Source organism: Myxocyprinus asiaticus, chromosome 18 (assembly GCF_019703515.2).
Source record: "Myxocyprinus asiaticus isolate MX2 ecotype Aquarium Trade chromosome 18, UBuf_Myxa_2, whole genome shotgun sequence".
Lineage (NCBI taxonomy): Eukaryota > Metazoa > Chordata > Actinopteri > Cypriniformes > Catostomidae > Myxocyprinus > Myxocyprinus asiaticus.
Window position 1 is genome coordinate 30,576,175 of NC_059361.1, and position 5,993 is coordinate 30,582,167.

Here is a 5,993-nt window from a genome sequence, read left to right on the forward strand (position 1 = left end):
TTGCATGTAGTTATTTTTGTATTGTACAGTTTATTGTGTGGCTGCTAATACATCATTATTTCCTACACAAGAACTATAAATTCAATCTATCAACAGGATCCGTTGTTTAGTCAACAAAAACATTTAATGTAGATTATAGCATTTAGATTAAGCATGTAAATTGCCAATTATAAAGCTTGATTGAGCTTACTACACGTTCATCTCCCACAAAATATTTACATTTGATCAGAAAAACGGTAGCATGACAGTTTCACCGCCTGAGTCCTGTAATACACGAGCATCCTGCTGTTTGGACCTCCCTTGTATCTGCAGTAAGTACATAATCTTGGTACAAAAAACTCTTCAGGTTCTGACAAGACTCAATATATGCTTTAAAAGAAACAATTATCTACAGTTCTCAAAACATGTCCAACTTCACACCTGTGAAGGCGCTAATAGTCTACACAGCTTTTCAGGTTAGTCTGCTCAGGTTCTTTGCATCGATGGATAAAGACTCAACAAAATAACTAAAATGTAACTATATGCTGTAAACCAAGGATGTAACCACATATTCAGGATTAGTGGGACCATTTGTAATTATTTAATAATCAACCATGGAAAACATCCATATCAGTAGACCACTTTTATGAATATTGTGTCCCCCTCAATGTCTATGGTGTTTACGGCCCTGCTGTAAACAAACAGATTTTAGTCTGTGAGTAAAACAGTATGCCTGTTGTATTCTATTTTTTTTAATTAATATAAGAGAATGTCTATCTGTGGATATTTCTGATATTAGCAAACTTTGCACTAACTATCAGGTTCACAGAGAAGGATATAGCTGCAGGCATTGCTCCAAAAAGGGGTGGGAGCTCCAAACTGCCATTAAAGATATAGGGAGCCCCTTACCTAACCCTAACCTTAACCATGAATGGAAGTGACGCCCCCTTTTAGAGTTGGTACAACCCACTTTTGGGGTAACTATGCCCCCTTCTGGTGTAACCCTGCCCTCTTTGGGAGATTCCGCCCCATTTGGAGGTCTCCGGCCTGCAGCTATACTTACTTGGGGTTCACTAACTGATCTTTTACTTTTCTAATTTTAGCTTTTTACAACAAGTGTGATGAAACGTCATTTCGTGGGCATGTGAGGAGTTGCGTTTGACAGCAGTCTTGATTTTTTTAGAACAATAATGTTGATGGAGCAGAATATTTAAGCTGGTTGCATAAAGTACTTTTTATAATTAATTAATTATCACACATTTGCAGTGAAATTTTTTTTTTTCACATATCCCAGCTAAGCTGGGGTCAGAGTGCAGGGTCAGCCATGATACAGCACCCCTGGAGCAGATAGGGTCAAGGGCCTTGCTCAAGGGCCCATCAGTGGCATCTTGGCGGTGCTGGGGCTTGAATCCCTGACCTTCTGATCTGTAACCCAGAGCCTTAACCACTGAGCTACCACTGCCCATGCCATTGATGAAGGCAAAATACTCAGTCATTAATTGGTCCTTTTTAAATCACTACTACTGTCTCTTTTACTGAGTTTGTGTGTAAGCATATGTGTTTTAGGGTGTGTTCACACTTGTAGTTCGGTTCTCTTGGTCTGGACCAAAGCAGAAAATGATACATTTAGTCCTGGTTCGCTTAGCGTTCACACTGGCATTTTTAACACCGAACCTAAAGTTAGGAAACAAAAGGCATCAGGAAAAAGTCACAACCTGATTGGACAGCTTTTATGACGCATATTTTGCAACGGAACTTGCCGAACATCCAAAACAATGCTGGCTGCTGGGCTAAATGTGCTCGTTAGATTTATATATGTATATATGGTGGTATTTTTACCAGCTGAGAACAAACGAAGAGCTAATAAAATGTGTAAAGGAGTCAAAACAGCGCCAGGAATTTCTCCGTTGCACACACAAACGAAGATATGCTGCAAGGACGGCTGACGGCGGTTCCGACACCTGTACCGAACTGTAATGGGCAACATAGCTCCTATGATGAGAAGAACCAGGTATGCTTGAGGTCAGTATTAGGCAAATTGCTTCCTGTTTTTGGTCCGTTTAGATGTCTTTGGTCCATGTTGTGTTCATATATCAATCGAACCACACCAGAGTTCGTTTGGAAGTGGACCGAGACCCACTATTCAGGTGGTCTTGGTCTGCTTGTTTGGTGTGCACCAAGGTTCGGATGGCAGCGTTCACACTTGTTCAAATGAACCGCACTAACTGAACAATCGCACCAGAGTTCGTTTAAATCGAACCAAACCTGCCAAGTGTGAACACACCCTTAGTGTGTGTATGTGTTTGAACGGCCGCCATTAATTAGGTATAAATTATGTATATAAGTTGCTTCAGACTATAAATCGCTGGACCTTTCAGATGATGAAAAATAACACTTATATTCTGGAAAATACTGTAAGCATTTATTAACTGATAATCTGCCGTTTTACTCATGATTTGTTGGAAAGTGAATAAAAGTCATTGTTGCTGATTTTTATGTATCTTATGTAGTGATCACAAATGACTGGAAAGGTCATGTAAATTCATTGGTCAAAAAGTATGGGAGCCTTGTATCTGTACTGCATACTACAATCTTGGCCCAAGTGGTTTGATATATTTTGGGCAATGGAGGGCGCTCAAACATCTTTTTAAACACCAAGTTAAACACAGGGCTGTTCCCTATCATGCTGGGCCAGATCCTATCAGGTTTGCCCAGATCTGTTTCATGGCAGTTTTATTGGCAGAGTTTAAAAAGATTTAGCACTCTCCAACAAGCACTTTATTCCTCTATGACTCCCGTGCCTCTAGTGTCTGATAACAGACTGCGATGCTTAAGTAGGCTTCCTATCTTTTTTTTTTCACTCTGTTGTTGTGTGAAATTTCTCAGTGTAAGTTGACTGTGAAATTGCATTTTTACTCTCTGAGGAGCAACACATCTTCTCCCCTCCTCGCAGTGCCCTAGAAACTAATGAAGTGAGAAATAAAGTTAAAATAAATTGATTATAAATTTACGATATTCACTTAAACAGAGCATGGAGTGGAAACAGAACAAAACAGACAATGTTTAAAGGATGCCCTTGAGAAACTCCTACCATAGTGAGAAAGGAAGTGAGGAAAAACCCTGTGGTCACAGGCCCAAGGCTGTACTGCCATAAATTGCAACATCAAGGGTTTTACTATGAGGCAATGGGGTTACCATGGCAACTGCTGTGCCACTCAGTCTAGCATCCACACTATGGCTCAAACACAGTTAATTTGTCCTCTTCAGATTAGTTTTGCCCGAATCTGAGGCTTATTCATTCGAAAATATCTCAGTCCGTTTTGTATTATTCAGTGGTTTTAGGATATTGAAAGTGAGGCTTAGTTCAGTTAGCCTTTCAGTAAAGGACTATTATGTACAGGTAAAATGAATGCCAGCATTGTTGTTTGGCACAGAATGGTAGCACACAAGAATTCATTTAGAGATTATGGCCTAATAAATTTGTTTACTGTGCTGGTAGCACTGCTTGAGAGAGATGCGCTTTAAGTACTTATAGGTTGACTCTCAGAGATTATTAGCTGTTGCTCATCAAAGATACATTTGTATTGGAGCTTTACAAACAAGTCAGAGACACATTCAGATCATGCAACTGTGTGTCAAATACACACTCACTGAGGTGATGATTAGCAGAATTGTATTCACATAAGCTGTTGAAAACACGACCATCAGCAAAAGTCTCTATAAAAATAAAAAACACAGGTTAATGTAGTAATATAGCGATTAATGTGCCATCAATAAGAATTATAGTAGAAGTTATATTAGCAAGCCTACTTCACAGCCACAAATCTTTAAATTTAACAGATCATATGAACGAAGAAGACTTTATGACCCTCATTTCTAAGTTATTAACAAACACCATATAATTCATAAAGTTAGCAAGACACAGCCTTTGCAACCTGTTTTACTTCTGTAATATGACATATTTCAGAGTAAAACATGATTTTGAACAAGAAAAAAAATGTAGGGTGGGACTTGATGAGGTGGAGAGGTGGTGCAACTTGCACAATAAGACCAGGATGGTGTGCTATGTAAATAAATGGTTTTGATTTCTTGTTGACTTTAAAGGGATAGTTCACCCAAAAATGAAAATTCTCTCATCATTTACTCACCATCATGCCATCCCAGATGAATGACTTTTTCTTCCGCAGAACACACACAAAGAATTTAGAAGAATATCTCAGCTCTGTAGGTCCATACAATGCAAGTGAATGGTGACCAGACCTTTCAAGCTCCAAAAATCACATAAACGTAGCATAAAGTATTCCATATGACTCTAGTGGTTTAATAAATGTCTTCTGAAGCGATGAAATCACTTTGGATGAGAAACAGATCAATATTTAAGTCCTTTTTTTACTATAAAAAAATACTTAAATATTGATTTGTTTCTCACCCACACCTATCATTTAGCTTCTGAAGACATGGATTTAACCACTGGCGTATAAAGATTAATTTTATGCTGCCTTTATGTGATTTTTGGAGCTTCAAAGTTCTGGTCACCATTCACTTGCATTGTAGGAATCTACAGAGATATTTTTCTAAAAATCTTTGTTTGTGTTCAATAGAAGAAAGTCATACACATCTGGGATAGCATAAGGGTGAGTAAACGATGAGAGAATTTTTATCCCTTCAACAGATCACAAGTTCATGTACATTTAAATGTCAATATACTGTATATGAAAATGGTAACACTTTGCAATAAGGTTGAATTTGTTATCATTAGCAAATGCAATAGTTAAAAACACACAATGACTAATATACTTTTATTAATTTATTAATATGGGTTCATATTAATTTTCATGTGACCTAACACATTATTTACATTAAAAGTTATATATTAGTTAATGCATTATGAACTAACGATTAACAATAGTATTTTCATAAATTAACCTATTCCAAGATTAATAAACACTATAAATTATTGTTTATTGTTAGTTCTGATACTTAGTAGATTTACTGATGTTAATGAACAGAACCGTATTGAAAAGTGTTGCCATGAAAATATATGAATCAAAGTTTCGTGACATATCTTACTATTTGAATGTACATTAATCTATTCAGCATGTTCGTTTACATTATTAATGGATTTCCAAGACACCTAATCATTAATCTTACCATTTTAAACATTTCTTACTAAAACATTGCATCATTTAATCTACTGAATTAATACATTACTTGTATTACACATTATATATAGCTAACTAATATTGGCATATGTTCATGCTGTAAATCCAGAGGAGTATGTGCTCCACAGTGTTGGGTAAGTTACTTACAAATGTACTATATTAAACCACTACAATTACTAACTATTTCTCTAAAATTGTAATCAGATTACTTTATTAATGACTTCAATGGAAAATTAATCACATTACTAAGCACTTTTCTACTCAACAAATTCAAAATAATGTCTATCTTTCTTTCTTGTTCATTGTTACACACGTCATACACTCAGCACCTCACATTTCTCCTTCACAATGACTCGTTACGGGGCCATAATTCATGTATTCTACATAAAAATATATTAGAAATTAGCATAATCCTATAAGGTACTTTAAAGTTACTCAATTAATTGAAAGTCAGTAACTGTAATCTGATTACAAGAATTTAAAATGTAACGAATTACACTACTTTTTTAATTTAAGTAACTTTGTTACTGGAGTACACCCAGCTGAGTCTGGTTCCTTTTAACATCTTATAGATTTTTTCCTTGCCACAGTCGCCTTTGGCTTGCTCTCTGGTGGCTTAAAGACAAAGACTTTACAGTATAATTTTCCGTAAAGCTGCTTTGAAATGATGTGTATTCTGAAAAGTGTTATACAAATAAAAAATGACGACTTTAATTAAAGTTATTACTACCTCTTACCAGATCAATGACAAAAAAATAAAAACACTTCAAAGAGCACCTAAGTGATCTACCTGAACCAAAAAAGCATTTACTGGTTCAAAACGAGTGGCCCTCCCGACCTGAAAGAGCATCA